Raw genomic sequence first — 11,312 nt, 5'->3', positions numbered from 1 at the left:
TTTAGGAGAAAGACTAAAAGGTCGAGTTATGATAAAATATTGGGACCACATGCAGACTCCATCAGATGCATAACCATCTTGAGGCTAAGTATGGTAAGTAAAGTACATTTTTTCGAATTTCATCTCTTAGTGTAGATTGAAGTCATATTGATCAGTGTCATATCATTATTTATTCAATAGCATGCATGTTTCCAAGAACTAAAAGTCATTCCATGTGTTTCCTCTACATGTCTTGCTTCCTTTTTGCTTGTTGGACCAAATTTCATCTTTTGACATGTTGATTGTTGTGTCATGCTTATGATCTCATTCTGGTGATTTTGAAGCTTTGTCTTTGTGTGCATTATTTTTCTTCACTTTGTGACCACTGGTCACACTCACACACAAATTTTCAAGCACAGTCATGCAAGTGTCGTCATGGTCGTTCGAAGGTCTATCTCAAGTGTCACACTTGTCTTAGCTTTAAGACAGTCTCACTGATCACATGTTTTTTCTTATTGGTTTGTGTTGTCTTGTCGTCAAAATATGCTAAGTGTGTGATCACATTGGTTGTATACACAAATTCACTTTCTTTTGACACTTAGCCATTTTCCTAAAAATATGCATGACCGGAGAAACTCCTTTAGTCGGACCTCGACTGAGCTCCACTACGTAGTCCCAACGCTTGGTGACCATGCTCTGCTACCCATAACTTCCCAGTGCTTGAGGTTGTCCTTTGGGTCATCTTCATTACATAATCCTGGAAGTGAGAAACATATCTGCCTCCCAGAATTATGCAGAAGTTGCCTCAAGGTCTAATCCAAACTATGCTTCATGCAAGATTAGTTATCAAGCCTCCCTTTGGACTACTAGAAACCTGCATTGCACTAAGACCCAGGGCTGCACTACTCTCAAAAAATGCACATACATGCCCAGTTGATTCCCATACTGCTTGCCTCACACTTACTTCAAAAACTACGCAGTCATGATCAGCAAGTCCTATGCTGCCTTGCTCTACATTGTCTCCATAAATTGCGCACTTGTATCTAGCAGGTCTCCTGCTAGCTTGCTCTGCACTGCTCCAGAAAACTACACAAAATTACCAAATGGTTTCCAAAGTGGCTTGCCTTGCCTTCCTCTTGAAAGCTGTGTAGCATTTCCCCTGCACCCTGCCTTGTCTTACTCTGAGAAACTACGTAGAACTAATCAGCAATCCCTCTATAGCCTTGGTTTATCCTCCCTCTAGAAACTATGCAGAGATGCACATCAACCTTGCTCTTTCATCCCTCTAAAAACCATGTAGAACTGCCTAGCAATGCCCTTGAAACCCCACTATGTCCTCGCTCTAGAAACTGCGAAGAAGGTGTCCTTTCTTAATCTCTCATCTTGCAGCTGACAATGGTGTCCTTCACTGCACAATTTTGCCTCTCAATGATCACTGTGAATTTTTTCCCGGCAATTCAGGTTGCCCTCCCAGAATCCTCATTTGGATCTTAATTGTGCTCTCTACTGTCTCAATGAGTTGTCCTCCCTCCGTGTCACCCGAAACAAGAGCGAATTGCAGGAATAGGTACACTAATGAATCATGTTGAGACTACAAATGAGATGAAGAAGGAGTGCACATGCTAGAAGATGTACTTGCAACTAGACTAATGAACAAAGCACATCAAGAAACGAGCGAAAGAAACACATGCATGGAACCATCATGCAAATATCAAGATCATTTAAGACCCTGCAACACAAATCTATGCAGAGGTGAAGACAAAGTACATCCAAGGACACATCCATCATTTAGCAGTGCAAAAACTTGACATGGACACCACAATCATCGAGTACATGTCAATAATGTCATGTCGAATTATGTTATGTGTTTTCTCAGCCACCTCACTACTATGATCTGTATTTGTTGTATGAAATGTAATATAAAGTGAAATTCCAAGTGTCAGTAGTGGAATACAAACAGTGATATGTAATGTAAATATTTATATGTAATGAAGTTGAAGAGTCATGAGGGTAGTCCAAGAGTCACAAAGGGGAATTTCAAGGGTCATCCCACCCTTTGCTATATGTAGAACCTCTTAACGCAAAGAACAGGCTTTTGGGAGCCAAGCTTTTGCTATACATTTCTTAGAGACAACTTGGAGAGTATTATGATCAGCCTTGGCTTCTCCACAGTGCATAGAAAGTACATCTCTTTGGAGGAGTAGGCGGCGTTGAATGTAACATTCCACTATAGGGGCTAGTGGCTATCATGGTTATATGTATGGATGGAACTTTAACTTTATATAATATAATATAGGTAACACGTTTTCATGCATATGTTGTTATTGTTGTTATTTAACATACACATTCATGTATGAACTACTTTGTATGTGATTGTATGAATCTTGTTGGAATCATGTTGTTGGTTTAATCTATCACCCTAGATTGTGGACTATTCCGCTTCCAACCCGTGATGTCATTCCACTTGTGTGTTCCTTTAATGATGCGTACAATTATAGGCTTCTAAGGGATACACTTCATTTTCCCCTTCGTATGTTAGAACCTCCCCATGCATCTCTATTAACTCACCGCAACGTCACCCACTTGCTTCTGACAAAGATATATTTCTTACCTTTACATTCTACCACAGTCAAGGCATAACCATACTACCCACTACTGGGAATCCTACTCTGAACGGTCTGAGGTCTAGTTGGGACTTCTTACTAGGGAGATCCCCTGAAATTTTGGCGGGTCCAGTACCTTCAACACACTCTTTCACTTTTGTGACTGTTCTGGGTTAGGAAATATGCTTGCTTCCTTTTCAATTACACCTTATCGAAATTCTTCACAATATATTTTTGAGTCAATTCTTCCAATTCCATATAAGTGTCACTAATATATTCAAGGGAAGTCCACCCTCATTTGACATTTTATACAATAACTTAAGCCTTCCTTCAATCCTGTCGCCCATGAACCATCTCTGTGTCATCATGTTTTGTCTCAAATATTCCTATTTATTTCGTGTGGTTGATAAGGGATACATAAAGGCCCTCCTACAACAACTCGCTTCCTATCAACTTCAGAACATGATCTAGTGATCCATATCTTTAACTTCGAGGATGCATTCAAAATTGCATGTAAAAGAGCATAATAACCAAGTAACTTAAACCACATGAAAAGAAGCAGAAAACACAAGAAAACATAAAATCGAGGACACAACAATTTGATTACGGAGTTCACCCAATGTGGGCTATGTATTTGGACTCTGCTCAATAGCGGGAGGCCTTAATTTATTAAGCATCATCAAAGAAATTAGTTACAAGAAACGTTACAAAAAAATGACCCTTATACCTCCAATTTGGATGATAGCCTGGAAATGGAGTGCACAACTAGAGAAATGAAAGTCGCCACTTAATTCCTGGCACAAAAGGGGGAAACATTTACTATAAATTTTCCCAATTTTGACACTATCACCTCTGACCCTCTAAGGGAATCTTCAAAAAATCTTGTTGATTTCTCTCTTAGGGTTCAGCCACTCCTCCATGCGTTTCTTGGTTTATTGACTGAAAAATTTGTGTTTATATAAAAGTTGCTATGCGGAGCCACCAAGGCATGAGCCCGTGGCTTGTTGTGGCGGAGCCAACTAGATCGACAAAGGTCTTGGTTTCAATTCCCCCACCTTCCTATAATAGTTGATTGTTTTATTAAACATGGAAACAAGCAGTTGGTGCAATTGGCATATAACTGATAGTTAAGTTTTAGTGATCACAGATGGTATGGTTTTGGCTCTTGGTCATTACTTTGTTAGTTTTTATATAGATTTTCGGTGAAGGGTTCAATGTAGTTCCAATGGTTGTATGTATATGTATCTTCGTTGTTCGGTGGTTGGGTGAGTCTACTAGGGGTGGCCTGCCCACCACATATTTTTTGTTTATTAATAATACAATTTTGTTGGGTGTGGCGGGGTTGATAGCCTGCAACCCAAAATATTATTTTTTTAGTTTTTATATAACATATTGGTTAAAATTTCCTGACTGGAAAATAGGGCATATTAGGAAAATTAAAGGCAGACAAGTTCACCTGTTCTGACCACTGGATTACGTGCACCAGGATTCTGCCAATTTGTTGCCTCATTAACACTGTCACTTGGCCAAGTTTTACCCAAGATTTTACCAACTATAACTCAACCATACGAACTCGTATTTGAGTGTCATTTGCACTATTGGAGTCAGGGAAAAGAGCATTACGATCTACTCCAAGTTCCACTTCCATCTGAAGATCTTTATTTTTGAGCTATTTTCAAGGCCACTTGCATTTATGGATCCTCCCGGATCATCCAGGAAGTTGCTCTAGAGACCCCCTTCGGTGGCTTGGGACTAGCATACCTCAATGAAGCTTTTCCTTTCTTTTAGCACAAGGTTCTCATAACTATCCTTTAACTAGAATATTTTGTTTGGTCTTTGACTTTAGCTCATTTATGCACACCTCATAGATTTCGCTTAGTACCTTGAGGTCCATTTTCATTAATGGTGGTTACTCTCACATCTGTTGATGGATTTCTTTATTGGTGAGTAATTGGATCGTCTCTACTACATTCAACTCCAACATATCTATTCACATGGTTAGACTCATACTCTCGAGTGATGAGGTAGAATACCCTAGATCTATTTTTATCCATCGAGATCGCGATTTCAGGATTCATACGACATCTACAAAGTATGATGACTATTTTTTTACAGAATTCCATCTAAGAATGGGTCAATAATATATAATTAGTGGACATTACTTCAATAATTGTACATGTAATATGGATTATATGATTACTATGGGTATTCCTACTTCAGCAATGATATCATGACAATAATGTATTGTAACAGTCAATTGGTGATCTCAACTAGTCAATTCTTGATCCACAATTTTCACATGGTAAATCACTTCAATCCTCAGCCATAACTTCTAAATTTTTACTTTAGGGGGAAATATGTGACATTTCATTTTGTCGCATTTAAACAAATAGCCTTGAACCTAGATCTATCATCATCCATTTACACCTCAGAATCATCACCTACAAAGCCAAAAGCATTCTCTCTCTAAAAGTTGTGAAAAAACTACGTTACACTCGATAAAACCTTAAATTTAATTCCCAACGTCACCTTCTGAGTTCAAAAAGTGCGATGGGGTAGGTTGCATCAAAGGAATATGTGATGATCCACGCAAATTTCTCTTACACAAAGTGTGATGACACCTGGAAATGAGTAAAAATAAAATAAAAATTTTGAAGTTTCTCTCTCTCTAGAATCTTTGGGAGTGGATTTAACCATTTACTTTTGGATCTAATCTCGAACTGCTACTAATTAGGTATTATTTCTTATATCATATAACTTAATTCCTTCTAAAGTGGATCTATGCCCTAGTATGGTAAACCCAAAACTACTTCATTTACCCCATAAATGTAACACTTTCCATAGAGTCTGGGTTGGATTTTGGAGACTTTGATTATGCCTTTATGTTTTTCATTTGTGTCTAGAGGTCCATAATTCATCCATGTGCTTTAGTTGTAGTTGAAGGCTTACCATTCTGGAAAAAGGAAGAAAAAGAAATCTAGGAGAGATTCACAAAGTCAAGGCCTACAAGGGTTGTAATGTTTTCTTGCCATTATTAATACAAAAGTGCATTTTTTCTCCTATACATTATTTCTTGATTATGCATATGTAGAACATGAATCCTTGACTTCTCATTTAGAATTTTTTGTGTATGTTATCTTGTATATTTTTTTCTCTTGCTTGTTTTGGATGATTTGCAGGTTCCACTTTTAGAAATTGGAGTTGGAGTTGGTGCTAATAAGAAAGGAGAAGAAGGAATCTTGCATTATATTCCAAATAGGTTTTCCTTTCATATTCAAAACATCTGTAAGGAAAATAATTGAAGTTTTATCTTCGTTGTTTCTAGGCCAAGCCATTAGGCCTAGGGAGATTTCTTTTGTCAACGGAAGGAATTTATCGACAAAACAAGGATAGAAGGAGAAATAGAGTATTTTACTACCGATAAAACAAATTGCAAGTTAAGGAATTGAATGAAATTTCAAATAACATATGGTTATATAGAAAGAAATGCAATGCAACTAATATAAACAAATTTTAACTAGGATTGATATCTAAAAAGTATGTTTTTATGTTGAAATGTGATAACATAAATTGATGTATACACACAATCGATGTATGAAATATATCCTAAGTACAGGAAATTAACAACTCCATAAAATGGAATTGCATGCAAATAAATAAATAATGTTAATAGGAAAATATACGAGAAAGTAATATCATCGTGATTGTAGAGTGGCCCTTTCCCTATAGTCAACTGGTGATTGTAGAAACAAATTTCACACTCTCAAGAGATCATGAATAACAGGTTCTTATATTCCAAAAGATAATAATAAGAATACCCAAAATTTGAACCTTTCTCAATTCAATTCTCTAGTTTTTATACAAAAAATATACTAATGGATATAACTACTTGCTAAATTCTAATGGTTTTTGCTCCATATAAGCAAGGAAACCACATTTCCAAAAACATAATGTCTATCCAAAAGAGTTATTTTAACTACTTCTCTCAGTCACCCTTATTTAACCTATTCCTCATCCTCATAATTCAAGTGGTCTAAAGAGAAGAGGAAAGAAATCATAAGGCCTAATTTGGAAAGAAACATAGTATTCAGGAAAAATAATATTTACAAAAGTAAAACCTCACTACTGCTCATTTAAGATTTGATAGTAGTGGTTTTGATTTTTGGATACCACTTGGATGCAAAAAGTATTTGTTATATGATTGTATAGTTGATGTGTCCTAGATACAATAGAGACAACTCTTCAACATGGTCACTGTCATAAAGGACCTATTCAACTTGTGATTAAACATATCTTTCTCACACATAAAAGATAAAATTGCGTGTTTGTAACAACCATGGTTAAAAATTCATGTTAAAAATATAATACTAAGATAATGGGACATGTATTCCAAGCTAAATGGTGGGAAATACATCCTAGTGTGGGTGTTAGTTAGTTTATTATGGCCAAGGAAAATGGAAATGGAAATGGAAAAGGCTTTGGAAAGGAAAAATGACATTTTTTGCACATTTATTTATGAAAATAATGGAAATTAGGAGAAAAGGAAGGTGAAAGGTCACATGTTGCATGTGAGAGGAGGGTGTTACAAAGTGGTATGGGAGTGGGTTGTGCTTTTTTTGGGTCATATCCGATACCACATAGTAGTATCAGAGCATGGGTCAACACCTGGACTGGGTGGGCATAATGTGTTTGTCATGCATGCATGTAGGTTATATATGTGCTTGTTATATATGCATGGTAGTATTCATTGTTAAAATTGTGTTTCCATGTAGGAGTTGATGATGTTGTTGTTGGGATGTGTTTTTCATGAATGAATGTCGGTTGTATATGAATTTTTAATCCATGTCAGTTTCTATATTTTTTTATGCGTGCATTTTCATGGTTATGGTTATGCATGTATGGTAGGTTATACATGCATTACGAGGTCATCGTATGCAATTAGGTCATCGTGATGTTATCGGTATGTTATTATGCTATTGTGTTGAATAAAGTAAAGCATGAGATGTAGACCATCAACATGAAGTTGCAACATTGGACCTCGAGGTAGGAGCATGCTGTCATGCAAGTTTATATGTTGGGTATGCAGGTATGTAGGTTAAGGATTGTCATATGCATTATGGTTATGTGTATGTATTTCATTCTATTGATGTTATGGTTACATACATGATATATGCTAATTGATTGGTGTATTCATATGCACATGTGTCAGATAGTCATGAATGATAGTAAACTATGGTTGTATGCATTGCTTTTGTTGTTTTATGTTAGGTAACTTGATGATTATGTTATATGTTGTTGATGAGTAATTTATATGTTAACTTGTTGTTGTTATATGACAGTTAGTTTGATGATTAGGTTATATGTTGTTGATGACCATGATATATAACTTGTTGTTGTTATATCCTAGTAACTTGATGATTAGGGTTATTACATTAAGATCTTGATGTTATATGTATCATACTAATTTGGATTGGTTTATGCAAATGGTTAGGGTTATGAAATTAAGGTATGAGTTAATATGTTATGATATTATGTCATACTAATCTAGACTGACTATGAATATGTGATTATTATGTATAATGATAATAGTGTTGGGTGTGTGTTATATTCTTTCAAAAACTAGTCACACGTGCAGGGGAACGTCAGCATCCCCTGTTCGTTGTGTCGGGTGCAGGAGGCTGGTCATAGTGGGAGCGAAACCCCCCTTGTTTGGGTGTGTCAAGGGGGTGGTAGCCCCCTTGTATGGGGTTCGGGGCAGCACCTTGGGAAAATATTTTTTTACCCTATATTAGGTGGGCATACCCACCTATGGATTTCTGCATGGGTTTCGCACATGGTTTTGGGCATGATGGTTTTCTGCCCATGGTATTTTATAGATCTGGTCAAGGGAACTATGGTTATGTTCTCATCCAGGGTTAATGGATTGGGATTTATAAATGCTTTGACATCTATATGTCTATGTATTATAACAATGAAAGGAACATAATGAAAAATAAATCTGGTAGTCCCGGTTTTGGGATCCAAGGGAAAATCTTTGTGTATTTTTTTTTTAATTCTCGCCATTCTATATTTTCTATTTTTTAAGAATTTGTTTGCAGGTAATTTCTATAGAGATTTAAAACATACATTTGGTATCACAATTATTTCGGCTTCAAGGTGATGCCTTTTTTGTTGAGGAGTTTTTCTCGGGCCTATGGTAGACCTTGTTAAGTGGGAGAACTAAGGGATCAATTCTTGTGGTGAAAGAAGATGGCAAGCAGTGTAAAGATAGAGATCAAGAAATTTAATGGTAAGAGTTTTGAGTTGTGGAAGCTCAAGATGGAGGATCTTCTAGTCAATAAAGATCAATGGATCACGGTAGATTCGGGTACTAAACCAACGACAATGTCAACAGAAGACTGGGTGAAGCTGGATCAGAAGGAAAAGAGAACAATACGGTTATGTATCTTAGATTATTATTGAATGTGTCAGGGGAAGCTATGACGAAGGATTTGTGGGACAGGTTAGGGACTTCGTATCAATATAAGTCTTTGGTGAACAAATTATTCCTACGGAAAAGTCTATATAACCTAAGGATGAAGGATGGAGACTCGGTGACAGAGCATCTGAATGCCTTAAATATTGTGGTAAGCCAGTTTTTATCTATTGATATTAAAATATCATATGAAGATAAGTGCATCAATTTGTTGTGTTCTCTACCAAATTCATGGGATGGTTTGGTTCTTGCAATAGGTAGCAATACAACTACCTTGAAGTTTGAAAAAATAGTCTCATCTTTGCAGTTGGCGGAGATGAGACAAGAAAATATGGAGGGCCAAAATGGAGATGCCTTGTTTCTATGAGGATGGTCCCAGAATAGGAAAAAAAAAAATTCCTCGAGTGGGAGATCTAAATCTAGAGGGAGATCTAAATATCTAGGAAAACCTATAAAGATGTGTTGTAAATGCAGAACGAAAGGGCACTTCAAAAAGGAGTGTAGATCTAAACCTCCTAAGAAATGAAAGGGATGTGATGATGCTCCTTCTACAGAGGTGAAAACCACCTCAAATGAAGGTAGGGATGTGTACCGAGCTTCTTCTTCAAGTACACATGAAGATCACGAGGCATGGTTGATTGACTCAGGTGCATCCTTTCACTTCACTCCCCATACGGAGTGGTTCTACGAGTATGAGAAATATGATGGTAGTGATGTATTCTTAGGGATGGCATGAATGGAAAAATCATCAGATGTGAAAAAGTCAAGCTAAAGTTGCAAGGTGGAAGGATCATAACACTTATTGGTGTTCTGCATATTCCCGCATTGGCTAGAAATTTGATTTATTTAAGAAAGATGGATGATTTAGGTGTAAAAATAGTGTTCAATAAAGATATGTACAATATGGTTCGAGGAGAACTGGTATTTATGTGAGGAGTTCAGATTGGAAATTTGTACAAGATTTTGGGTAGTAATATTATTGACGGGCGCAACAGTTCTATGGTTCCTAAAAGTGGAACAAAAAATCTAGTGGTCTCTGGAGAAAAGACCATGCTATGGCATCAAATTCTTGGACATATTGGAGAGAAGGGCCTCCAAATACTTTATGTTAATGGTATTGTATAAGGTATGTCTAATTTCTCTCTGGATTTCAATTTATGTGAACATTGTATATAAGGGAAGAAACATTAGGTGAGTTTCCCCTCTAGTGCTAAGAGGGCGAAAGGGATATTAGAGCTTGTGCAAAATGATTTCGATTTATGTGAACATTGTATATATGGGAAGAAAAATTGGGTGAGTTTCCCCTCTGGTGCTAAGAGGGTGAAATGGATATTAGAGCTTGTGTGAAATGATGTGTTTTGACCTATGTCAGTTTCATCACTAGGTAAGTATGTGTACTATGCATCTTTTATAGGTAAATTATCAAGGAATACATGGATATATTTGCTCAGGAAGAAATTTGAAGCCTTTGCTAGTTTAAAGAATTTAAGGCTTTGGTGGAAAACTAGATAGAGAAGAAGATAAAGGTGTTGAAGACAGATAATGGTGGAGAGTTCTGCAAGAAGGAATTTGAAGAGTTATGTAAGAAGTGTGGTATAGAATGACAAAATACTACTCCATACACACCTCATCAAAATGGAGTTGCAGAAACAATGAACAAGACCTTGATGGAAAAGGAAGGAAGCATTCTCAGTGGTGCCAGGTTAGGACATGAATTCTTGGCAGTGGTGGTGGAGACTACATGTGACCTGGTCAACAGATCACCTTCATCAGCATTGGGGGATTATATCCACATGAGGTATGGATGAGTAAGAAACCCTATCTTTCACATATGTGTACGTTTTAACCTCGTACATAAATTACCTACATACAAATTCTAAAAAATAGAAAATAAACAATGGCGAGAGCATAAAACATAAAACATATATACATAGATATTTTCCCTTGGATCCCAAAATCGAGACTAAAAGATTGATTTTTCATTGTATTCCTTTCAATGTTACAATACATATATATACATGTCAAAGCATCCATAAACCCCAATCCATTAACCCTAGATTAGAACATAACTATAGTTCCCTTGACTGCATCTACAAAACTCCATGGATTGAAAACCATCATGCTCAAAACCATGTGTGAAATCCATGCACAAAACTATAGGTAGGTCCACCGACCTAATATAGAGTACAAATCTTTTTTCATGAGGTGTTGCCCCAAATCTCATGCAAGGGGGCTACCACCCCCCTGCATACCCA

The sequence above is a fragment of the Pinus tabuliformis genome, chromosome 8 (genome assembly GCF_031772625.1).
Source record: "Pinus tabuliformis cultivar Carrire ecotype Pingquan chromosome 8, CPIR1, whole genome shotgun sequence".
NCBI classification, from domain to species: domain Eukaryota; kingdom Viridiplantae; phylum Streptophyta; class Pinopsida; order Pinales; family Pinaceae; genus Pinus; species Pinus tabuliformis.
Note: the sequence above shows the minus strand (reverse complement) of the source record.